Source organism: Lathyrus oleraceus, chromosome 5, assembly GCF_024323335.1.
Source record: "Lathyrus oleraceus cultivar Zhongwan6 chromosome 5, CAAS_Psat_ZW6_1.0, whole genome shotgun sequence".
Classification (NCBI taxonomy): domain Eukaryota; kingdom Viridiplantae; phylum Streptophyta; class Magnoliopsida; order Fabales; family Fabaceae; genus Lathyrus; species Lathyrus oleraceus.
The window spans coordinates 400,603,973-400,630,532 of NC_066583.1; the positions used below are offsets into that span (position 1 = coordinate 400,603,973).

General features: G+C 37.2%; 1 long non-coding RNA gene across 2 annotated transcripts; it reads left to right on the forward strand.

Moving 5' to 3' along the window:
• Positions 1-19,433: 19,433 nt before the first annotated feature.
• On the forward strand, positions 19,434-22,009 carry LOC127085103 (uncharacterized). Of its 2 annotated transcripts, XR_007788933.1 has the most exons (3): positions 19,529-21,131; positions 21,234-21,688; positions 21,770-22,009. It is a non-coding gene; the product is annotated as an uncharacterized LOC127085103 (long non-coding RNA). The 2 variants fall into 2 exon arrangements; XR_007788932.1 differs by having other exon boundaries at positions 19,434-21,131; positions 21,234-22,009.
• The last annotated feature ends 4,551 nt before the right edge of the window (positions 22,010-26,560 follow it).

The following is a 26,560-nucleotide window of genomic DNA, read 5'->3' on the forward strand; positions in this document are numbered from 1 at the left end:
AAGCATGCACAATCTTCTGCTTCAAATGTTGGGGATCTTTACCCTCTTAATAGAAAAGACCTTCTAACAAAGTGTTATTAGGTCTGTCTCTCAAGGGAAACCCAAGTTGACGACGAGCCAAAGCAGGGTTGTAGTTAATTCCTCCTTGTGTACCAATGAGAGGCACATTAGAGAATTCACCACAACTATCAATAATCTCCTAACTGCCCAAAGAAGGATCATACCAAACTATATCATCATTAGTGAGAGACATAAGTCTCTGAGACCACCTTAGACATTTTTTGTTCTCCACAAAAGCAGACACATGAGGCAAGTGCGAAATAAACCACTTGTACAGAAGAGGAATGCAACAGACGATAGTTCCACCACCCTTAGAATTCCTTAGATACAAAGAGAAATACATATCACCCAATAAAGTATGCACAGGATTCCCAATCAAGAAAAGTCTAATGTCATTAACATCAACAAAACCGTCAATGTTAGGGAACAAAGTTAATCCATAAATGAGCAACACAAAGATAGCTTCAAAAGCGTCCACACTACCGTCTTGAGCAAAGGCAGTAGCTTCCTTGATAAGGAAATCAGATGGCAACCCAAATAATCCTCCTTTCTTCACCCAATGAGCCTTGATCTCATACTTCTTCAAGTGAAGAGCTTCAGCAATAATACCAGATCGGGGAATCTCCTCCAATCCACTAAAAGGCACTCTACTAGAAATAGGTATCCCCAAAAGATGAGAATACTCCTCCAAGGTAGGCACAAGCTGAAAATCCGGGAAAGTGAAACAACAGTAGAGAGGATCATAGAACTGCACTAATAGACTCAAGAGTCCTTCAACCACATCGGCAGACAAGATAGACAATAGCTTCCCATAACATTGTTTGAAGTGCAAGGGATCTAATACAAAAGATGCTAGCTTCCTTAACTCTTTCAAGTCAGGACATCTGAAATTGTACTTCTTAGTGTTCCTTCGTCCATAATCCATGGTCTGAAAATATTTGCAAATAATACCTCAGTTCCTTGAAATTTTGTATGATGGATGTTATGATGCGCATTGAATGCATGAATGGAACAATCACAAATAAGGGATCACACACAAGGCAAACAAAGGTCAAGGGATGAATCAAGTCATTGTCAAGATCAATCGTCCATTTTGGTGGATTATTGTTTGCACCTTATCAACACCCAAGTTCCATTGATATTGACAAGACTTGATTGGATCAACCAAGAATCAAGGGTTTGTTGTAAGTCACGAGCATGGAGTCTGGGTAAGAACCGTCCCAAAGGAGTGAACTAAGGATAAAACCTGTAGATCATGTTCTAAAAAGTTCCCAGAGTCTTAATTTCATCTATCGGATATTACAGGTTAAGATGACTGACTCATCGACCCATAATATTCTCAAGAGAAACTCGTCTGAGTGTAGTATCACGTAACAACTGTTATCAAGTCTACACTTGAACAGTCTCCGCACTACGTCCTAAATAGGCCAAGAGGGGGTAAATTTTTTACGGTCCTCAGCTTTTCAGACCCAAATTAGAGATAGTAATGTCTAACCACAAATACTTGTGTGACATTTCCAAATCCAAAAGAGTTTCCACTGAGCAGATGGATCTCAAGCCAACTTGTTAAGGACTACTCCACACAAGTCGAACATGACTGTACCATCCTCTTATCTTAATTGCACTCAAGTTCGGGTTAGAACTTATCTCACCACTCAGAGATCACCAAGCACAACAAACAGATTATATCACACATACATATATACAAACATCACATATATACAAATATATACACACAAAAAGTAGGCTAAACCCACTGGAGACTACTCCCCAGCAGAGTCGCCACTTAATTTCTGTAGCGGTAAGTTCATGATCATCAAGCTATAGATAAGCTAGAGATCAAATAACAAGAGTCGCCACCATGCTTTTATTGTTTCCAAGGTAAAAGGGAAAAAGTACGAACAAAACCCAAAAGTAATAAGTTTTCAAATCAAAACTAATAAAATGTCAGAGATTACAGGTAAGGGGGTTGGTTACACAAAGGGAAGATGTTAGCACCCAAAGTGTCCTAGGTACTCCTAGGGAGCCCTTTTTGTGTGCATATGTATTTTGTACAAAGTGATGTTTACAAACAAATAGAATGGAGGGATGAGAAAAGAATTCATTAATTATATTTTTGTGTTTGACAAGACCTTCGGACTTGTCCCTACGTACCAAGATAAAATGAGGGATCAAAACCTCGTAGTTCGTGATACAAATTTCAAAATGGATGCATTGTTTTTAACAAAAATTGAGTTTGAAAGGCACAAAGGCCTAAAAATGGTTTGAACGAGTTAGTTCTTTTTAGCTTTTTGAAAGTTTAAGTCAAGTATAGTTAAGTTCATTTACAAGTTTGATTTAAGAAAAGAAGTTTGAAAATGCAATGGCATAAGGCCAAAGTTTCTATCTTTTTGCAAAGTGGTCAAAGTTTAGAACAAAATAAGTTCAATCAAAGAAGATTTTGAAAGGGGAGGGAGATATTTTGAAATTAAAGAAATAGGGAGAAGATGAAGAGACTAATCATATGCACAAAACTAAAAGTTAAGAGTTGAAAAGGTATGACCAAATGGGTAGCAATCCAATAGACAAGAATGTCAATAGAAACCCAGGATTCCCTTGGACTCTAAAATCAAGCAACACACAAATGCACAATTATATTTTCTTGAAGAGAAAGGCATCAAATAAAGATAGCCACATCGAAGCTTTAGCCATTCCATGATCTTTTTCAAAGTAGCCCATGTAACAGATGAATTCCACAAGTCACGGGTTCAAAATAACAGTTTCACAATGATCATATTGCAGATGAACTCAGAGGGATCTAGAATGATGTATCAGATGAAGTTTCAAATTACAAGCACTTGGTTTCTCAGAAAGTTGGCATTCGCCAAGTCCTTTAGCATAGGAATGCTGCCTAAGTTCTAAGTCCATTTGTCCAAGATCAAGCCAACAGTCCACAGAAAAGTTTTTTAGGGTTTTTTGTTGTTATTATGTACATTATTGGTCAAAGACCACACAAACAAGCAAAGTATACACAAACAAAATATATCACACAATATGGTCCAAGTGGACAAAGTGAAAATTACATTAACATAAACAATTAGAATGGTATGAATAATGGCAAATGAATAAAAGGCTAAAATTAAATGACATTAAAGTAAATGGCTTGAAATTAAAAGTTAGTTGTTAATGAGTTAGAAGTTAGTATTGTTTTGCTTTTGCTTTTAATTTTTTGTTTAAGACATTCTTTGGAGAACACTCAACCCACTTATCACAAGGATGGATCCTTGAGCCAAGACATCTTCCAAAGGAAGGAAAAAATGCCAAGTTTCCACATAATACCATGAAAGAGAGGAGACTTACAATCTCACTAACTAGAATGCTATGCCTTTTTATGTCACAAATTTAGCGCTATGTTAAGCAATCGTAATTGAACTTATGTAGAAGTCACAACTATTTGAGGTCGGGCAATAGAATTTTGGTGTTAATGCATGTTAGAGACATAGTATAATGGACTATGCTCATGAAACATATCACACACAAAAAGAATATGCAAAAGAGGTGATCTAATCTCATTCATACTCATGTTAATTTTTCAATCAACTAGCTTTAGGACTTTGAGATATCATAGGCCAAATGAGATGAATGCATAAAGAAAGAAGGGGAATGAGATGAGGAGGGGGGGTGGATCAAAACTCAAATTGATCAAAGGAGGACTTTTACCAAATTAATATCATCCATTCATCTTGGGAGATGGAATGTACATTCCATCAATCCCCTAAATCCAATGATATTAACTTGACAAAGTCAAATCAAGCTTGACCAAGGCCCAACAACAAGAGTTAAACTCAAACAAGTCATCACAATTAGTCAACAAAATTATTTGCCATTTATTCAAATTAAAAATACGAAAATAAGGCATTTAAATTAAATATGGTTTGTCAAATTCCTAAAACCTCATCAAAACACCAAAGAAATGGCCATGAGATTTATCATAGGTCAAACAAGGTCAAAGGACCTTGGAGAAAAAATTTCAGAATTTTTGAAGACTTAAAAGTATTTTTAAACAATTAAAAATAATCACAAAATCAATTAAATCATGAAAAATATTAATAATGATCCAAAAAATAATTTTAATTCAGAATATGAAAGAGGATCAATATTAAAATTAATATGAATTAATAAAAATAAAAAAAATTAAATGAAACTCAAATAATCAGAAAAAACGTGAGCCACTTGATCTCCCTCATTAATTGAGGTGGCAGATCAAGTGGTTGAGCGCGCGCAATCCACCATGCACTTGAGTCAACTGTCCACACGCGTGGTAATCAGCATGTACGCTCGAGATTAAAACAAAATGACAGGATCATGTGGCTGGGAGACGTGCCAACGCACAGTCGGATCTGTAGCTCCGGTCTTCTTCTCCAGTGGACCTCACCAGACTGATTCACCTTAACCATCACTAAAATAAAAAAGGAGGACATGATCTGAAAGAAAAAATGGCGTAGAGCACGAATCTGAACTCAATTTTTAACTAACTCCACATATATAGAAAGATATGAGGAGTTGAATTTTGAGGTATGTCAACTGAGTTGCTTCGATTTGACCTCTAAGCAACTCAATCTTCTTGCCTATATTTGTAGGACTTCAGACAACCAAAGATCCAAGAGAATTAAGTAGAATTGAGAGAGAATCGAAGAGATGAAGTTTTCTGAAAAGTACCTTCAATGCAGTGCAGTTCTTGATGTTGCTTGCTCCAAACACGATCTGATCACACTTGAGAAGCTAGCAGGAAGTGATTAATGAGGTTGCAAGGCTTTGGATCCAGGAGTTTTTGAATCTCCAACAGTTGAGATTCAAACTCAAATTTCAAATTGAAATTTATCAGGTTTTCCTTTGAAATGAGAGGGTTTCAATGGGGGGCAAAGCTGGCGTGCAAGGTGTGATTCAAATGAGCACAGAGGTCATCTATTTATAGCATGAATGAATGATATTTACACACTTCAAATTTTGTCCAAATTTAGGAATGTTGATGGCACGAGTGCATGGGCATGTAGAGGCCCATGATGCAATGCAAAAAGGTCCAAAATTAATCTAAATGAAGTCTGAATGGAAGCTTGATTGGCAAGGCAAAGTGAACTGAAGTTTTGAAGTTTGATTCTTTCCAATTATGCAGCCCTGTTAAATCCATGCACACACCTAGAAAACCTCATCCAAAATGCATGAACTTGGGTTCTTTGGAAATCTTGGATCAAGGGGAACAAGTTTGATGTTTAAGACTTTTTTATTTGGAGCTTGGAACATGGAGAAGTTTGAGGTGGAAGTTTGGAAATCTCAACATGTTGAAAATTTTTCTAAGTGTCAAGCCATATATCTCAATATTCCACCTCACTTAACTTTTTATGTGACCTTCAAATGAGAAACGTGCCTTCATCAAACTTGTAGATCTTTCAAAGACCTTAAAAATGGTAACCAATTTCATGATATTTGGATTTAGAATGATAGAGTTATGCATTTTTGAAGTTTGGAAAAATCACTTGTTCAATGGTATAGGTCAAAAAGGACCTATAATGTAACCTCATTCACATGCTCATAAAAGTTGAATTAGCTCCCACTCAAATCATCAAAGTTCAAGTAGACATCTTGAATTAGATTGTGCAATTTGGAAATATTTCATCTCATAAAAATTGAGCAAGTTATGGCCTTGGGAATTTGACTTTCAAATTAGGATTTAGACAAAATGACCTATAACGTTTCCTCATAGAAAATGATTTTCCAAGCAAAACTAGCTCTAGGTATCAACATGAAAGTTGTTTGGAATGTCATTTAGAGTAACCTTTATCTTAGAATAATTTTCATATGGTGAAAATTGTAGGAGATAGGGTCTAGGGAGACCCAGTTTTGATCAGATGAATTCATCTGGCCAACCACCATCAACCAACTTGATGACCTTCAATTCTTTGGACTTTCTTGGATCATGGTAGATCATATATGAATAAGATGATGAATTTTTAAGTTTCCCTTGAGATATTTGCTTAGTTGGTGAGATAGCTTGTTGGAGAAGTTACTCAAGATACCCAGTCAAACTAGGGTTTCCAAGGCAAATCACCTCCAAACTCTTGAAGAAAACTTGATCAATATGACATGTAGAGGTCATTGGGACTCATATATGATGCTCATAACCATTCCTGGACCAATTCATAATGGTGATCTTTGTCATGAGGGTCTCAAACCCTAGATATGAACTTGATAGATCAATGGAGATCATGCCCTACCTACAAAAGAGTTAGGCAAATGCAAAGACATATTTTTGTATTTTTGTTAGTAAAATGATAATATACAAGTATGATACAATCACATAGTGCTTGGTGATCTTTCCCAAAACAAACCCAATGAAAGAGGGGTAAGGAGAATGCCCAGATATGATCCCAATGCTAATGCTTATGATTAAATTGCATGAGGGATCTTAGGGTCAAAATTGGGGTCTTACAAGACCCCAGGGCCCGACGAAGGACCTGGACCAGGACCATGATGGAAACTTATATTTGATGGTGTCTCAAACGCAGAAGGACATGGGATCAGGGCTATCATAACTTCTCCAACGTGCTACCACGTTCCATTTATAGATAGAATATGTTTCACATGCACTAACAACATGGCAGAGTATAAGGCATGCATCCTAGGACTCGATGAAGCTATTGATTTAAGGATCAAAATCTTAGAAGTATATGAAGACTCAACTCTTATTATCAATCAAATCAAGGTAGAATGGGGAACACATAATGCTAAGCTAATCGAGTATCGAGACCACGTCCGAAAGATGAGAACATACTTTGATGAGATTACTCTCCACTACATCCCTCGAGAAGAGAATTAGCTAGCAGATGCCCTAGCTACTTTATCATCTATGTTCAAAGTCAAATGGTACAATGAAACACCTTCTATAAGGATTCAATGTTTGGATGAACCAGCATATTGTGTAGTTGTGGAAGTGGAAGCAGATAATAAACCTTGGTATTACGACATTAGACTATTCTTACATAAACAAGAATATCCTGCAAACGCTTCAAGCCAAGATAAGAAAACACTTAAAAGATTGGCATCCCAATTCTTCCTCAATAGTGACGTGCTTTACAAGAGAAACGACAACATGGTCTTACTCAAATTCCTAGATAGATATGAAGCGGACATGCTTATCAAAGATATTCACGAAGGATCCTTTGGCACTCACGCCAATGGACACACCATGGCCAAGAAAATTCTTAGATCATGGTATTATTGGTTGACTATGGAGTTTGATTTCTTCAAATGCGTCAAGACATTTCATAAGTGTCAGATCTATGCAGAAAAAGTACATGTACCACCTACTCCTTTGAATGTCATGACTTCTTCATGGCCTTTCTGCATATGGGGTATAGACATAATCAGGATGATCGAGCCAAAAGCTGCGAACAGACACCGATTCATTTTGGTTGTTATCGATTACTTTACCAAGTGGGTAGTATATGTTTCTTACACCAATGTGACAAGGCAATTGATCACATGATTCATCAAAAAGTAAATCATTTGTCACTACGGTGTTCCCAATAAGATCATCAATAATGGGTTGAATCTAAATAACAAAGTAATGGACAAGTTCTGTGACAGTTTCAAAATTTAACACCACATCACCTTACAGGCCTAAGAATATCAAAAATATTATCTAGAAGATGGTGAAAACCTATAAAGATTGACACGAAATGCTACCTTTTTCACTACATGGCTATAGAACTTCAGCTCACACTTCGACATGAGCAACTCCTTTTTCTCTAGTATATGGCATCGAAGCAATACTTCCTATTGAAGTCGAGATCCCCTCTCTAAGAGTCTTGATGGAGACTAAACTAGAAGAGGCGGAATAGGTACAAACGAGATTCAATCAATTAAACCTCATAAAAGAGAAGCACATGGTTGTGATATGTCACAGATAGTTATATCAGCAAAGGCTGAAGAAAGAATTTAACAAGAAAGTTTATCCTCATCTATTCTAAGAAGGCGACTAAGTGCTCATAAAAATCTTACCCATCCACAAAGATCCTCGCAGAAAATGGACCCCAAACTACGAATGGTCATACATCATGAAAAAGGCCTTCTTTGGAGGGATCTTAATTATCACAACCATGGATGAAGCGGAGTTACCATGACCTCTGAAATCTAAAGTAGTCAAGAAATATTATGCCTAGAAAAAGAGAATGAAAGCCCGTTAAGTCGAAAACCTGAGAGGGCGGCATAGGCAAAAATTAGGGCGTCCCGGTGGATTTAAAACTTGAAAGAGAAATCCAGGAAAAAATTAGGGACTTGTATAAAAAATAAAACCTGATAAGTCAAAAACCCCAAAGGGCGACTTAGGCAAAAAAAAAAAGGGTATATCATTCTAGTGGACTAAGACTCGAAAGAGCAGTCCAGGCAAAAGTTAGGGATATCCATGCAAAAGTTAGGGATATCCAAAAGGCATATGACTACAATTCTTAAGCCTTATTATAAGAGGAATTCGGATGGGAATAATCAATTTAATCATCGTCTTTAGAAGCAAAGTGTTGTAGCCTTGAAGACATTTGGATAATAGCATGCGTTGAATTCATTAAAAACATAAGTAATTTGTTTTCATTACCATTTTTACATCTTCCAGCTTTTTGGTAATCTCCTCTTATGGAAATTATTTCTTCGTGTATTATCACATTTTACGGGTCAAATTTCTTAATAAAACAACGTTGTTTTTCTAGCTTTATTCCTTTTTTTCAATTTTTTTACAAAATATCAATTATTTGTGAATAATACATTAAAACATCGGGCATAATAAAAAAAATTAAAACGTATTTTACTTCTATTTCTAAATGTCAAAAGGATCATAAGCTTTCCAACATTAGATCTCAAAACGCGGGGGGCCTAAATCAACAGTCGCGGTCTAATCAACACAGAAGTTTCTTCCTTTTAATCTTTCTCAAGCATCAAGAGCATCATGGCTCAGTCCATGGACACATGAAAGTCTCAAGGGGTTGGAGAGTCGGAATGTTACGGAAACCTCAATTCTCACAGTTGCACATATTCATCATACATATAAGAGGTAATAGCCAAAAAAAGTGCATCATGCATTAGCACATACATCAATTCAAAACATACATCCACATGAACATACATAACATAACATAGGATTTGTGATCGCTCCTAAAAGTCCAATCCCCAGCTATATCAATACAATTCCTCAAGCCAAGAATACTTATTTGACTTCCCCATTAAGTGATCGGCTATGGGGCCTTTTAAACAAAGGATCCCCCCAACAAGTCAACATATCCAGCAAATCGGTCATCTCGAATGATCGTTATCAACCAATGAGTAGGTGTTCGTCTTTCATATCCCCAGCTTACCAGCCTATCCAGCACACAGGATAATTTTGTCAATTACACAGGGTTCCAACATATAACGACCAGAGGATCGTCAGAGTCCTACCAAGATTCTAAATGATCGGTTGATCATAGGAATCACAACAACTAAAGGATCGTCGGAGTCCTGGCCGATTTCCATAACATGATTGGATTATCATAGGAATCCTACGCAAGTTTCACCTCGATGGGCTAAAACTAATCAAAAGGGGTTCTACTCGAGTTTTATCAAACAACAATCGTAGGATCGTCAAAGTCCTGCCCAATTCCCGTAACATGATCGGTTGATCATAGGAATCGTATGCAAGTTTCACCCAGATGGGATGAAGCTAATCAAAAGGGGTTCTACCAGGGTTTTATCAAGAAATGATCGAGGGACCATCATAGTCCTATAAAATCTCGGTAAAATGATCAGATGATCATAGAATTTGTATGCCAATTTCACCCGGATGGGCTGAAATTAATCGATAAGGTATAATCGGGGTTTCATCACGAGTTAGTTTAGATAGCAATAAATCATCAAGGGTTATTCAATCCTTGATCATTCCCAAGATTTACTAACCCGAGGGTCAAAATTAGGGACCCTCACTACATTTAATCACCTTCTCCCAAGAGGATAAAGACTAGTTGTCATCATCCTCTCAGATTTAGGTTGATTAAATAGGGACAGTTTGAAGGTTGAGAAAAACAAGAAAGGGGGTTTGAATTGTTTTGGTAATAAAAAACTTTTTCAGAAATCAAAAACACACAAAATTTTATACTGGTTCGCTTGAAATTCAAAGCTACTCCAGTCCACCCGGCCAAGGTGATTTCACCTTCAAAAAGGACTTAATCCACTAATCTTGAAAGATTACACAACCAAACGTCTAAGAGAATAATCTCTTAGCCCTCTCAAGTATTCAGACTACGCAGAGTCACTTGAGGAAGTAGTTTAAGCAAGAGTAAATTGTAATGTAAAGTGCTTCTAACAAAAAGCAGGTACTGTAGAAATATAAGAACAAAAGCTTTTCACGTAAGAGCAGCAGTTTGTGAAAATGAGAGAGGATGAATGAGATTTCTATGTGTCTCAGGTGTGTTCTCTTGTGAGGTACTCCGTCCTTTATATAGTCGTTGTGAAGGACCGTTGGAGTGATGACAGAATCTTGGTTATTGAAGAATAATTAATGTCATTACTCTCTTTGTTTCTTTCTAAAACCATTTTGTCTGCCTCATTATTCCTTTCTTTAAATACTTTCTTTCCATATAAGATTCTTTTTGGTTACGCGTTCTGGACTAGTGAGTCTACGTCAGAGTCTTGATATGTCAGAGTTTGTCTTCAGAGGATGATTATGTATGACTTCATCAGAGCTTCTCAATTCTCTAGACTTCTTAAGTATCAGAGTTTGGATTCAGTAGTCTTTTAACAGAGCTTCTGACTTCTAGATGTTATGCTGGTATCTGCGTTGGTCAGAGTCAGAACCTTCTAGACGTATCCTTTCTGAGTGGCATCTAATCATAGAATATCTGACATAATTTTATATCTTATGAAATTTTCTATCTGATGTATATAAATGTTCAGAGTCCTGCATACTAAGAAGAAATCTCATTAGAGTACCATTTTTGTTTCATCCTTTGTTATCATCACAATCTTAGAGATATATTGTAGAACCAACTTTGTTCTTATAATCTCCCCCTTTTTGATGATGACAAAACAGTTCAGAGTAAAGATGAAACATTTAAAGACAATCTTAGATCAGATAGTACATTGGGCTCCCCCTGAGTTAGATCTTTGGATAGCTCAGAAGTTCTTACCGGACCTTCCTTAGTTTGGTGCTTTTAGCTACTTTCCTGCATATCTTTAGTCATTGATTTAGTAATAGTTTATTGAACATGTTTGCAGTGCTTGAGAGGAATTAGTTATGTTTTCATCAGAGTTGGTTTAGTTCTCCCCCTTTTTGTCAGAATCAAAAAGACATAGAAGCAAAACATGATATTGATATAGAAGCATTTACAGATACGCACATATGTCAGAAAGCAGAAAGCAAGAAACAGACATCAAAACATAGAAAGCAACAAGCAAAATATCCTAGGTGCCTAAGGGTTTGGAGGCGGAGGCATCCTCTAGAGCAGCTGGGACAACATGTTCTGAATGTTAACATTGACAGAGTCCTGTTGATCCAGTCTGGCTCAAACTATCTATTATTCTTTCTGCAGTTCCTCTAGAGTCTTCAAGACCAGAGGGACGAACCCAGAGTTGGAGTGCTCCCCCTGAGTCAGTTCATCAGTGTTGGCTTTGGCAGCAGCTTCTTCAACAATGTGAGTTGCTTCTTCAGTGTCGGCTTTAGCTTTTGCCTCAGCCTCAACAGCAGCATCAGCAATAGCCTTTGCTTTAGCTTCTCTGATTCTCTCAAGTTCTTCTAGACGCGCTTTCTCTTCAGCTTCCTTCCTTGCCTGTTCCTCCGCTTCTCTGGCTAGGCGCTCTTGGAGTATGATCTCAGCGTCTCTGATGAAGTCGTTGAGGACTTGTTCATAGAGGCCTTTCAGCTTGAAGGCTTCAGAGGTCATCCAACTTATCACTCTGTTCCAGTGAATCCTTAGAGCAGAGGGATCATCAATGATACCAGAGTTGATGGTCAGAGACTTGACCTTTTCAACTGAAGACTCTACAAAAACCTTAATTGCTTCTTCAAGGGTAGGAAGGGTAGTTCTGGTTCATTGGCAGAGGCTTGGGAGGGTGAGGAGGGTGAGATGGGGGCACTTAGATTAAGTGTGGGAGTTGTTGGGCAAGCGAAAGTGATGGGTGGTGGTATGTCAGAGTGGGTTGGTTCAGATGGTTGTGGTTCAGAGTGGGTTGGTTCTGATGGTTCTGGTTCAGAGTGGGTTGGTTGAGATGGTTGTGGTTCAGATGTGGTTGGATTTGGATGCTCCGAAGGTGGGGAAGTGACTTCAGGTTTAGGGTCAGGATGTGATGGCTTTTGAGAGGCCAGAGCACGGGCTTGGAGCTGAGCCAGAGTGGGGAATTGAGGGTCAGATGGTTCAGTATCAGATGAGAGTTCGTAGTAAGGTGGGGATTAAGGAGATGGTGATGATGATGGTGAGGTGGTTTCATTCAGCATTTGTGCTTCTGAAACAGGTAGAGTTGTGGTGGCGAGGTTGAATTTCAGAGATGGTGGGTTAGAAGATCTGGTGGTTGAGGGAGGAGTTTCAGTAGAAGTGTATATGGGTGTTGTTTTGGGAAGAGAAGAAGCAATAGGTTTAATTTTGACAAAGGGGGGGAGAGATACAGACTTACCTGGAGAGCCAACCAGAGGAACTGGGGGTCTTGATCCAGATGATTCTCCCAGCTTAGCTTGCTTCACCTTCTTGGACCTCTTAGAGGGCTCTCGCATCCTCTTCATGAAGTGTGGTGGATGCTCAGGTAGCCAGTCCACTGAGAATTCAGTGAAATCCACCCCTTGCTTGTACAGGTCCTCTAGATAGTAGGTTATTACCTCTAGAGGGTCGGTCTTGGAGAACAAGTAGAGTCTATTGGAAATCTCCCTCTGATCTCTGAGTGCTTCCCAAGAGGTATCAAGTGTTGATTTGGCTCTGACTTGATCAATAATTCCCATGCTCTTCAGATTCCGAGCATTCAGAGGTCTTCCAGTGTCAATGGTGACATCTTCCATGAGTCTGAGCTGAATCAGATGGTCGACGAGGCCACTCTCGATCAATACATCATATATCAGTATCCCTAGAGGGATGTAGTTCCTTGTCTTCATGTTGTTTCTGGTGTCTTTAACTGAATCTCTGAGGTACTTGAAGAGGAGTGCAGGTAAACAGAGTTTCAGACCCTTGTGAATGCAGTACAGGATGCACTTCTGATCTATGTTGATATAGTCAGTAGGGTTTGAAGCAGGACAATGATGGATGGTGCCTAAGATGATCTTTAGCCAGACCCGGAGGTTCTGATGTAGTTCCTTGTTCTTGGAATGCTTGCCTTCAGCACTCTGTTGGAAGATGGTAGGGTTTATTTCCTGGGACAAGTACTTTGCCCTAGGATTTATGTTGTAGATGTGTCTTCCTCCTGTCTTCTCCATGTTCAGAAGAGAAGCAATTGATTTCTCAGTTATGACTATCTTGACTCCTAGAACGTAGGAGATAATGTAGTGATCATCTGAGTCTGCGAAACGCCAGAACTCCTTCACCAGATTTGAGTATACAGGGCCATAGAGGCGTTGAAAGTAATTTTCCCACCCTTGCTTTTTCAGTTCTTCAATGAGGTCGACGCCATTGCGCTTCATGTTCTCAAAATCAACCAACGTTTCACAAAGAACTTCATGTTGGTGTAAGCCCTAGAGGCCAATACTTTTGGTACTTGTATCAAATCATTTATTAATAATAAAAGGCTTTTTATTTATTATGTTTGTTTAATAAAGTCCCTAGAATAGCTAGTCCGTTTAATGTATCAAGTGTGACTTGATCATGTGATCACATTAAACATAAGGATATTATTCTTAAAGTATCCGTAGTCGAGCTTTATTGTGAAGTGGGATAACATTAAAGCATTAAGACTATTATGTATATAGACTGATGATCACATCTCATGGATCATGGATAAGGAGTTATCAAGTCTTAAACATAGGTATGAATATTAAGAGTAATATTTATACGGGATTGACCCGCTATGAGAATACTATATAGAAAGTTATGCAAAGTGTCATAAGTTATTCTCATGGTGATAATGGTGTACACCACCCTTCGACCTGAAACCACTATGGACCCTAGATGTAGAGTCGAGTGCTTTATTGCTGATCAAACGTTATCCGTAACTGGATAACCATAAAGACAGTTGATGGGTACTCCACGAAGCATGCTGAGGGACATGAGTGACCTAGATGGAATTTGCCCATCCTGCATAACAGGATAAATGTCTATGGGCCCAATATTGAACTGGACAAGGATGACACGGTCTATGCCTTGTGTTCAATATAGACATAAGGGCAAAAGGGTAATTCTACACATAAGTATTATCACAGAAGGATTTGTCAGATCACATGACATTTTCGTATCTTGGGTAACAGTGATGTGTTGCTAGATATCGCTCACTGTTTATTATGTTAAATACGTGATTTAATATAATTGTCAATGTCGCGAAAACCTACAGGGTCACACATAAAGGACGGATTGATGAGAGATAGAGTAACTAAGGAACACCGTAAGGTACGGTGCACTTAAGTGAATTGTAGAACATCGTAAGGTACGGTGTACTTAAGTAGAATACGAAATATGGTAAGGTACCATGCGCTCAAGTGAATTTGGCATATTATAAGATATGGGCCAAATACACTTAAGTGGACTTTTTAGCTTGAAGCCCACACAAGTGGTTCTATAAATAGAACCCTTGCGCAGAAGTATTCATTGCGGTTGCATTTTTGTTCTCTCTCTCTCTCTCTCTCTCTCTCTCTCTCTCTCTCTCTCTCTCTCTCTCTCTCTCTCTCACTCAAAGCCTTCATTCGTACCAGCTAGCACTAAGATTGAAGGAATCCGTTCGTGTGGACTGAGTAGAGTCGTTGTCATCGTCCAACGTTCGTGATCGCTCCGTAGATCTTCACCAAAGGTTTCAATCGTCACAAGAGATCTGCACCAAAGGTTTCAATCGTCACAAGAGGTAACGATTCTATCATTGATCATGCCCATTCGTAAGGATCATTAAAGGAGAAAATTTTAATTTCCACTGCGTTTTGGATCGCCTTTCTCCTTCACTTCAAGCTTATCAAATGGGATTGCTAGATGAATGTGGGGCTCACGATCAAGAATGTGGGGTTCCCTATAGATTGAAGTTGAGATGACGCCGGTGGTTGCAGTGGTTTGTTGACTGGAACTGGGTGCTTTCTCTGTTGAGTTCATCTGTTGGGAGAAATTGTAGATTGATTGTTGTTGAGAGTCCATGAAGAACGGTTAAGGATGATGATGAATGTTTGAAGAACTTGATGAATAAAAATGCAGAAATCCTTTGAAGGAGGTGAAGAACAAAGAGAGAGGGTTTTGTGAATTCGTGAGTGTGAAAGTGTGCAAGTGTAGATTGTGAAATGAATATATACACATTTAGGGTGCATGCAAAACGACAATGGAATGTTGAGTTTAACATATAGGAAATTGAATGCAGCACGTTAACCAAGTAAGCACGTTTAGAGGAGAATGATTACAACCCATGATGACGTCTAATCCCCAAATCAGCATACTGCTCGAGGAGATATCAAGAGTCTGTTTCTTGATTACTACTAGACAGTTGTTTAGAAGTTCCAAGGTCAGACACAAGGTGTACCACGTGTTACTTTATCTGATCTTCAGGAATACCAAAGGGTTGGATCCTGGAGATTTCTAACTCAGATGACTTCTAACTGGTAGTAGCATCAGATTCAGATACAGATACCAGGTGTTTACTTCAGAGTCTTATTTTGCTATCTCAAAGGCACATTTCATTCTGGACAATTTTGAATGTTTAGATTTTTTAAGATAAAGGAGAATCTATCTTCAGCAAGGGGTTTGATAAAAATATCAGCCCATTGATGGTCTGTATCAATAAGTTTTAATGTTATTACCCCCTTTCTGAATATAGTCTCTAATGAAATGATGTTTTATTTCTATGTGCTTAGCTCTGGAATGCAAAATAGGATTCTTACTTAAACAGATGGCGGCAGTATTGTCACAGAAGATAGGAATGTTACTCTCAAATATTTGAAGATATTCTAGTTGATTCTTCATCCAGAGCATCTGAGTAGTGCATAGTGATGTTGAAATATATTCTGCTTCTGCAGTGGACAGAGCTATGGTTGATTACCTTTTGCTGGCCCAGGATATCAAATTCTTTCCCAAGAACTGATAGTTCCCAGAAGTACTTTTACGTTCCATTCTATCCCCTGCGTAATCTGCATCACAGTAACCAGAAAGTCTATACTCTGATGTTTTCTCATACATCAGGCCCATGTTAGGGGTTCCTTTCAGATACTTGAGTATTCTTTTAATAACTGTTAAATGAGATTCTCTAGGATCTGATTGGAATATGGCACTGAGACATACACTAAACAGAATATCAGGACGTGTAGCAGTCAAATAGAGAAGAGAGCCTATCATACCACGATAGAGCTTCTGACAAACCTTCTGGCTAACTTCTTCTTTTTCCAGAATGCAAGTTGGATACATAGGTGTCTTAGCAGGTTTGCATTCGTCCATTTCGAATTTCTTCAAAATGTCTTTAATGTATTTACTTTGAGGAACATTAGCTTTTGAAGCTTGATTGATTTGAATTCCTAGAAAGAACTTTAGTTCTTGCATTAAGCTCATTTCAAATTCTGCCTGCATTAGCTCAGAGAATTCTTGACATACAGAAGGATTAGCTGAACCAAAAATAATGTCATCAACATATATCTGGCATATCATGAGGTCATTACTAATGTTTTTACAGAAGAGTGTAGAGTCAACTTTTCCTCTAATAAAGTCATGTTCCAGAAGAAAATTGCTTAGTCTTTCATAACAAGCTCTAGGAGCTTGTTTTAAACCGTATAATGATTTCTTAAGTTTAAAAACATATTCTGGACAACTGGAGTTTTCAAAACCTGGGAGTTGATTGACATACACTTCTTCTGATATATAACCATTAAGAAATGCACTCTTGACATCCATTTTATATAGTTTGATTGAGTGATTTACAGCAAATGAAACAAGTAAGCGAATAGATTCTAACCTGGCGACTGGGACAAAGGTTTCGTTATAGCTAATGCCTTCTTGTTGACTGTACCTTGTGCCACCAATCGAGCTTTATTTCTGACAACTTCGCCTTTTTCGTTCAGTTTGTTTTTGAACACCCATCTGGTTCCAATAATGTGAGTACCTTTAGGCTTTGGAACAAGATCCCAGACGTCATTCTTTGAGAATTGATCTAGCTCTTCTTTCATAGCTAGAACCCAGTCGTCGTCTTGAAGTGTATCATCACAGGAAGTAGGCTCAATCAGAGATACTAATCCTAGAGGTTCTTCAGGTACCTTGAATGTTGACCTAGTTCGGACAGGTTCATCCTTGTTTCCCATAATCAAATCTTCAGAGATATTGGGGTGACTTCTTGATTTCTTCTGGATAGCTGAGGCTTTAGTTGCATCTGGACTTTGTTTATCAAATACTTCTGGTGCTTTGGTCTTTTCGTCAGAACCTGCAAGAGTAATCTCCAAATCTGCAAGTTTCTCAACTAGCTTTGACTTTTCAGGGTCAAGCTTATCATCAAATCTAACATGAATTGATTCTTCCACAATTTTGGTTTTTGTGTTGTATACTCTGTAGCCTTTAGAGCGTTCTGAGTATCCTAACATAATACCTTTTTGTGCTTTTGAATCAAACTTATTCAGATGTTCTTTAGTATTTAGAATAAAGCAAGAGCATCTAAAAGGATGAAAATAAGAAATGTTGGGTTTTCTTCTCTTACACAGTTCATAGGGAGTCCTCTCCAGAATAGGTCTTATAGAGATTCTATTTTGAATATAACACGTTGTATTTACTGCTTCAGCCCAAAAGTGCTTAGCCACATTTGTTTCATTGATCATGGTTCTGGCCATCTCTTGGAGTGTCCTATTCTTTCTTTCTACATTGTTGTGGAGTTCTAGGACAGGAGAAATCATGGGATATTCCATTAGAATCTAATAGTTTTTCAAAAAAATTATTTTCAAATTCTCCACCATGATCACTTCTGATTCTAATGATTTTGGAGTCAAATTCGTTTTGCACTTTGGAACAGAAGCTAGTGAATACAGAGTGAGACTCACTCTTGTGCTTAAGGAATTTTACCCATGTCCAGCGACTAAAATCATCAACAATAACTAGTCCATATTTCTTTCCATTGACTGATGTTGTTTTAATATGTCCAAATAGGTCAATGTGAAGAAGTTCCAGAGGCTTAGAGGTGGAAACAATATTTTTCTTTTTAAAAGATGTTTTGGAAAATTTCCCTTTCTGACATGCCTCACATAGAGCATCTGAAGAAAACTTCAGCTTGGGTAGACCTCTGACTAACTCCAGTTCCACTCCTTCTCTATTACTTAAGGCTCGTGTCACACTCTTCTAACTTTGATTTAACAAGTGTTGAAGATGCCACCTTTGATGTGCTTGAAAGTTGAAGACGCCACCTTTGATGTGCTTGAAAGTTGAAGACGCCACCTTTGATATGCTTGAGTAATCCGCTGCTTGATGTGACTGAGGATGCCTTGATTGAAGATCTTGAGTTGAGGCCTTAAGCTCCACAGCGTGAAAGAAAAGTCTTACTAAGTGACCAAGGGTCTTTTGGTCACTTAATTAGACTGGGGGATTATACAAATTCAAAGGATTTAATTAATCAAAACTGCTTTTGATCAATTTAATCGGGGGTTTGGTTTTTGTTTTGAAGGGAACTAATTTTTAGATCTAATTGAAGTTAGTAATTGTTAGAAACTATCCTAAGGGATCATGCATCAGTTGGTCAAAGTTTTGATTAAAATTCTAGGTACAAATTCTAAGGGAACATGCAAGAATTAGAGTATTTCTAACCTAGGGGCAAAACAGTCATTATGGAATATCGAATTAAAATTCTAATCATGAAAATCCTAGTTAAACTCAATTATACTCTAAACTATTCTATTTCTACATTCAATTAAGTTCTAAAATTATTCTAATTTCTAAAATTCTAAAAGACTCTAATTCTAAAAATTTCAATAAACCTAAATTCCTAATTATTTTCTCATTTTAACAAGCCTAATGATATTCCTAATATTTTCTAGAATTCCTAATTAGCTTCTAACTAACCTAATTAATTTGATCCAATCTCATCAAGTTAACACTAATTATCTCTAATTAATTCCTAAAATTACTAATCAAGAAAGTAGTTAACCTGATATTTCTAATCAATTCTAAATTTACAATAAAATCCTAAAACTTAATCTAATTAAATTGGACTTAATCCTAATCTAATTTCTAACAAACAAAAACCAACGAAAAGTAAGGGATTGGGTCAAGAACCCGTTGATATGTGTATGAGGTGTGTATAGGAGAATCCATTTGGGCCCGAGCCCACACAGATTCACACCGTCAACGGTCCAAAAGAGTCGGATCTGGCCAGGATGCAAACGAATTGGGTTTCACATGAACCACTCCAAAAGCTCAGCTTATCAAAAAGGCAAATTCTCCCTAACGCTCACGAATCGAACGAATCGCCGCCGTCGACCGGAATAAAATGCCATGGAGTCATATCACATCGCATCTCCTCATGGATGAAGCTTCAACTTCTCACAAAGAGCCAAGACGAAAATTCGAATGCGCTTCCAAAGTCAAGGTCGAAAACCGAATGCTGAATCGCAACTTTGCATAAAACGGAAGCGATCGAAGATTGGAATCGTACCGAATTCGTGCTTTGTGCGGAGACGAAGATGAAGATGAATTCCTGCGCGTTCGCCTTTATGGATTGAGATGAGGAGAACGAAGTTATTGTTGATGCGTGATGAAGTGCGAAAACGGAATCACGAATCGAATCGTTAGAGAAGAGCACGTGATGATGCATTGAATATGAGGAACTTGGTCTCAGAGTCGAGGATCGTTGTTGTGCGAGTTGAGGTTGAAGCGACGATTCTGCGAGCATTCAGCCACGGAAGTTCATTGCAGAGATTGCAGAAGGAATTTGGTTGGAGGTTTTGGGGAGAGAAAAAGATTGAAGGTGAAGAAGAAGATTGAAGGAATCACAAACTGGTGGAGCACGGAAGCACGAATAGGTCGGAGTAATCGTAGCTTGAAGACATGATGTCATGAGCTACGATAAATTGAAGCAACTTACCGGAATAAAGCGACGCGGAGGTTCTGGTGTCGTCGATGTCGATGCCGTTCACATGTGATTTTCTTTATGTGCTTTTTACAATTTCTTCTTTCTTCTTCTTCTGAATTCGTGAGCGGTGAACAGCTTCGAAGCTTCAATGGCTTATCTGAAATCAATGGCTTATCTGAAATAGAAAAACAAAAAGAGCTCTGGTGAGGGTGAGGGAGAAGGTTGCAAGAGAGAGTGCAGGTTTAAGCCAAAAAATGACAAGGGCTCAAAATGTGAGTGATCAATCCCTTAAATAGAGTTAAGGCTGGGATTTGCTAGCTTTGGATTGAGGTTAGGAATTAGTTGAGGGTGGCTTGGAGTTAGTTAGGGACTACTCACTGAGTTAGCTGATAACTCAGTTAGTTAGTGAGCAAACTCAGTTAGTTAGGGACTTTGTTATTGAATGAAAATTGAAAAATCCGTTTTCTGAAGTTGAAGTTAGCTTTAAAGTCAGTTAAGAATTAATTTTGGATTAGTTAGTTGAGTGTTAGTAAACCTTTTTAAACTCTGTTATGCCAATGTTAGCAAGTTGTTAGGTTAGGTTGTTTGATGTGTTATTGATGCTGAATTTTGCAGGGTTGATAGTTTGCTAATGAGAATGCAGAGTTGGTTAGAATTCTATTATGGATGTTGAAAACAGTGGGAATGTTACAAGTTAAAAATTCTGTTATATCCTTTTTTTAGTTCTGTTAGGAGTTTTCTAATCATTTCTATCCTGCAAAGATGCAGATGTTGCAACTCCATGAGAGGTTTTGAAACTCTCTCTATTTGGAGATGGAGCTCTTGCTGCAAGTGCTTGCTTTAGGTCCAGCAATTCTTGCCTCTGTGAACGGCAAATAGCAGTAAGCTTTTCATACTTTGCAGTTATCTCAGATTTCTCTAAGTTAGCTTCCTTCAGCTGCTCTTTGAGTTTCTCCACCTCAGACTCTAATACTTCTTCCCAGGTGGATTTGTTACCGTGCCCGGAGTTCAGCTTTGTGTTATCAAATTCTGCAACAAAGGTGTTAAAAGACTGGTCTTGGAAATTAGTATTCTTCTCCAGATTTGACATATGCCTCTGACTTGCATGATCTTTATCTGGGAAAAAATTAATTTCAAAGTCCTTGGAAGATGCAACTTCGGGCTTGTGTAACTTCCCATGTACACTGCTTTTTGCAGTCTGAGTTTGTGTGTTGGCCACTTTGTTCGTACCAACATTTTTGGGTAACTGATCATTGTCGGGACGAATTCTATCATGTTATGAAATGAAAGTGATATGCAATGAACTTGAAGTTGTCATGGATTTATGGCTTGTTTGGGACATGTTACGCAACATGTTTATGGACCTTATCCAAGTCAACTATACCGTATGCGCCTGGACCGTTTGGGAAAGCTAGCAACGGTGACGCGACATTGTGTGGTACAGTTCTGTAGTTAATGTTAATTGGAGATTGGTTGTTAGTTTTGTTTCCGTGTATTGACGCTTTATTAATGAATGCAGGTTTTGGTGTAATGGTTAATGAGCAAATTAAAAAACAGTTAGTCTGATTTGAAGGAATGTGATGTAATGTTATAAAGTTTTTAAAAATGATTTTGCAACTTTGGATAGTTACAGGGATAGGTTGAATTGCGAAGTTAGAGATTTGATGCAGGGTTAATGTTTTCTTCTTCTGGTTCAGATTAGTTGTAGGGGTTCAATGTGGCCCAATGTGTTGTAAACTGTTATGCATTTGGTTCTGTATTTGCTTGGCAATGTGGTGACATCTAGGCAACACATCAACAACATTGTCGTATCTCAAAAAATATGATTCTTCTCAAAGCGTATTGTACACTCGCGAAAAAAGATTCGAGTAGAGTCACCATCGAACTTTATTTATTTTAATGAAGGAAAGGGAAAATATCGATAAAACTTTTTAAAAAAGAAAATGGTCGTCATAACCAAATTCGAGTTCAGGAGTCAATTACGCAATGCAAATGTATTAGCATCTCTCACGTCTGTTGTACTTAACGGAAACCTTTTAGTTAAATTTATGATTGAATGTTAGCTTATGTTAATTGTTTTCTTCGAATGATAAAAGATGTAAAAGAAAAGAAATGGGTCGTAAAAATGTTTTTATTAGGGTGTTTGACGAGATTGCGGATTTCGCTTCTATGTATCATCGGGTACAATAAAGAACTCAGAGCTTCGTAGTTCGGATAAAAAATGTTTTGTTTATTGATCAATTTTAGTGAATGATACTTTGTCACTAATGACAGAAAATATTGCTTACTCTTAATAGTTTAGAGGGGTGGATGTTTGCATCACACTGAATGGACTTCTATATATCAACATTCGCAGGAAAAACATCTCTTATCTCAACTCACACATTTGTTTATTAAGAATTATTTTGCATCGTCTCGAAATGAAATATCTTTCATTTAAAAGAACTTTCGATCACATGGCGGCGAGAAAATAGGTTTGATGTGTTGGGTATGTTTTAGGCAGAAGACGAGTATTTGGACATAGAGCTCTACATCATTGCTCAAATATTTTAGGAAGGATAAAGTTTACACCATCCTTCCTTTTTCTTCTTGTTGATTATAAAAATTGTATGGAGAATTGAGTTGAGGTTCGTTTCACGGAAGACGATTATTCACACAGGGAGCTCTACAGTGTTGCCCAAATAATCGGTAAGGGAGAAGGTCTACACTCATTGTGCAACTCTGTTGTACCTTATTTTATCTTGCTTATCAGCCATAATGCATATAAGTAAATCACACAAGCATTACACAGATGAAACACAATGAAGTCATGCAAAACAATGCAGACTGATAAATTCAAGATATGCATCTCCCAATTCTGAAAAATTAAAACGTTATAAAATTTTGAAGAAGCATCTCCGTAAGGTTCTGCAACTCAAATGAACAACAATGGCGAAAAATGCAGTCCATTCCAACATCCAAAATAATGCATTGATCATTTAAATCACCTGTTAACACATTTCTCATTTAAATAACTTATTTAAACTACCTATTACATATAATCTAATGCTCAATTTTTACAAATGTATATAGAAATAAAAAAATATATATAAAAAATCAAACACTTACCAAATGTGAGTTTAGTTTGATGTTGAGTTATCTCTTTGATCGGATTGGATGTTGATGACAGAAGCTTTGAAATGAGTTGAATGAGTTTGAGAGAATGTGAGTTAAGAGAGTATGAGAGTTGACTAGATTTTAAAAGTTTTGAGTTTTATTTTGAGAGAGTATTTTGAAAAGTGGGAAAGAAGAAGAGTATGATGTGTTTTTTATTAAAACAACATTGTAATTTACACGGAGAAGTATTTTCATAATTTTTTTGGCATAATCTTAAGACCTAATTCAGAAACAAATGTATTTGAGATGCCAAGAGAATTTTTTACCCAAATACCCCTAACTTTTCAAAAAAAAAATTAAATAACCTTGATTTTAAAAAAAATCTCAATTTACCCCACTTTTAAGAGGAGGCGCCAGACCAATTAGCGCCAGCTCCTAAAGTGAGAGAGGAGGCGCCAATTGGATTGGCTACAGCACATGGTGTTGCCAATCCAATTGGAACCCATGTGTTAGTCTGTAGAGGAGGCGCCAATTGGTCTGGCGCCTCAGTGTAAAGTGCAATTTTTTGTATTATAAATAGAGGTGTTGTGTGAATCATTTTTCCACATCTCATTTCATCATTTTGCAAACATGTTTGGTGTTCGTCGTTGCTATGGAAAGGTGGTTTATTCAAGGGACAAACCTCCGATGTTGATGCTCTTCTGGAACATCAGTAGTTTCGATCAACTGAAGAGGGAGTTGGTTCTTGGTTAGATGGAAAATTACCAGAAGGAGGAAAAATTAGAAGTATTGAGAGACTCAATATTATATTTGGTTGGGTGCGAGTCAAAACTGATAAGGATACTAGGGAAATGATGTTTAGACGAGATGACATCAGTTTGATTGTTGTAATCAGTTAGAAATGTTATGTTTTAAGTTTGCTTATGTTGTAGTAATGTTTGTTGTGAACCTTGTTGTAACAAAAAGATAATGATATATAAAAATCCAAGGTTACAAAAGTTAAAAGGAGATATTATCTTATGGTGCAGATGTTGCTCCTTGATTGGGACAATTGTTCTTATTGTGTCTTGGTTGACGAAATATACTATATAGTCTTATCATTTTATCAATCATATCCATTTATGTTCTAATAGTGTGCTGTTTGGCCGTCATTTTTTCTTTCTTCGCATCTCGTCGTTGTGTCAAACTATGTCACCTTCATATGGAAGCCAGTATTCCTCCATTGGTAGCACTGAGAAGCTTTTGTTATACACATTGATGACGGTAACGGCCTTGTAAACATCAGATAGATGGTTGTAAGCGTCCTGGCGAGTATGTGTGCATGCCGCAATGACATGGGAACAAGGAATACGAAAGGCCTGGAACTTTCCACAATCGCACCAACTTCTGTTTAGTTTGACAGCATAGGATAAATTTGGCCTCCCCTCATTGTGGTCCATTGTTTCCTATACGCTGAAATTTTGCCTATGACGGTCAAAGACCTCTACGACCAACGCCAGGAAACTTACACACCAGAAGGCTCAACATCCAACCCCCAACAACATTATCAGACCGGCTACTCACAACCCCATATTCGTCAATCTTTTCATTCCACAAACACACAAACATACAACCCTAACATGTCATACACCCAACCACAATACCAAGAGCATAGCCCGTACCACCAACAACAAATAGATCATCATCCAGAGAACCAACATCACTATGCATCTAACACATCACCCTACCAAAGTCTCCTTAGCCAAAACACTCAACGATCATTTAACACCAACCGTCCCTCCTCCTACCATAGCCAAGTAGCTCAAACATCTCAAAACCAAAACCTTCAAAAACCATATGTCTACCAAACACCACAGCAATCATTTCAACCTTTCCTCGATGCATCATTCCCACCAATGTCTCCCTTCAATCGTCTCGGTCACCCTCCAACAACTCAAACATAGCCCAACTACTCTGGCATGAGTCATGAACTCAGTCAGCTATGGTGGTACATCTTCGATGGATACACAAGACTACGCTGATTTGTCTGACTATCTCAGGCAATCTCCGGCAGTTGGTGGTGATGTTCCTGGACCCTCAGATACTCAAACACCTGGGGTGAATCATCAACGTGGGTTAGGACCACGAGTTCGGGTAGCTAGGGGATGTGGGACCGAAGGTCGGTTAGGTGATCCTGATCATCAACATTAGCCTTTTTTGTGTAAACGCGTATTAATATTAATATGAATTGGTCTAATTTCGAATTAATATTTCGGGTAGAATGTTTTTCAAAAATAATTACAAAACACACAGAAGTGTCAATCAAATGGGCGCCAATTGGATTGGCAACACAAGGAGCCCTAGCCAATCCAATTGGCGCCTCCTCTCTAAGTTTAAGAGGAGACGTCAATTGGTATGGCGCCTCCTTTTAAAAGTGGGATATATTGGAAATTTCTTTAAAATCAGAATTATTTAAAAAAAATTGAAAATCATAGATATTTGGATAAAAAATTCATGCCAAAACATATATTTTCAGAGTGTAAGGACAATTTTAATTCTTTATGAAAATAAAAAAGAAGTAATCTTTAAAATACGTTAAGCAATTTCTTTTCGTTTTTTTTTAATAAAAAAATAAAACACATAAATAAGGGCTAAGGGCCAGTTTGTCAGTTTTTATTATTTATAATAAAATAGTCAGTTTACAATATTTGTAATATATAATTCTTTTTTTAAAAAAAACTAAATACAACTCATAATAAAAACTTATTTTAAATTCTCAAATAAAATTGTGTATAACTTTTTTTCAAAAACAATAGATTTTCACAATAATATATACAATCATGTGATAGGTTGAAATGAAGCGTATTCTCTAGTTTTAAATGAGATTGCACTAATAGCCAAAAGATTAAAATAATTTTATATTAATTTTTATAAAATAATTTTATATTAATTTTTGTAAAATAATTTTTATAACATTATATACTTTTATTTACAAAAAAATTAAATCAAATGTTATTTTAATAGTTATTTATAAAATAGTATTTTAGATATTTATCATTTTATAAAATAAAAGTAAATATCAGAAAAATCTCTTAAGTTTATAGTTTATTTTAAATCATTTTTCATAAAAATTACGATTTCAATAATATGAATTTTGACTAAAGCTTTGTTTATCGTAACATGTTTTTGAGTTTATAATTTAAAAGCTTATAAACTTGTGAAAATAAAAGACCGG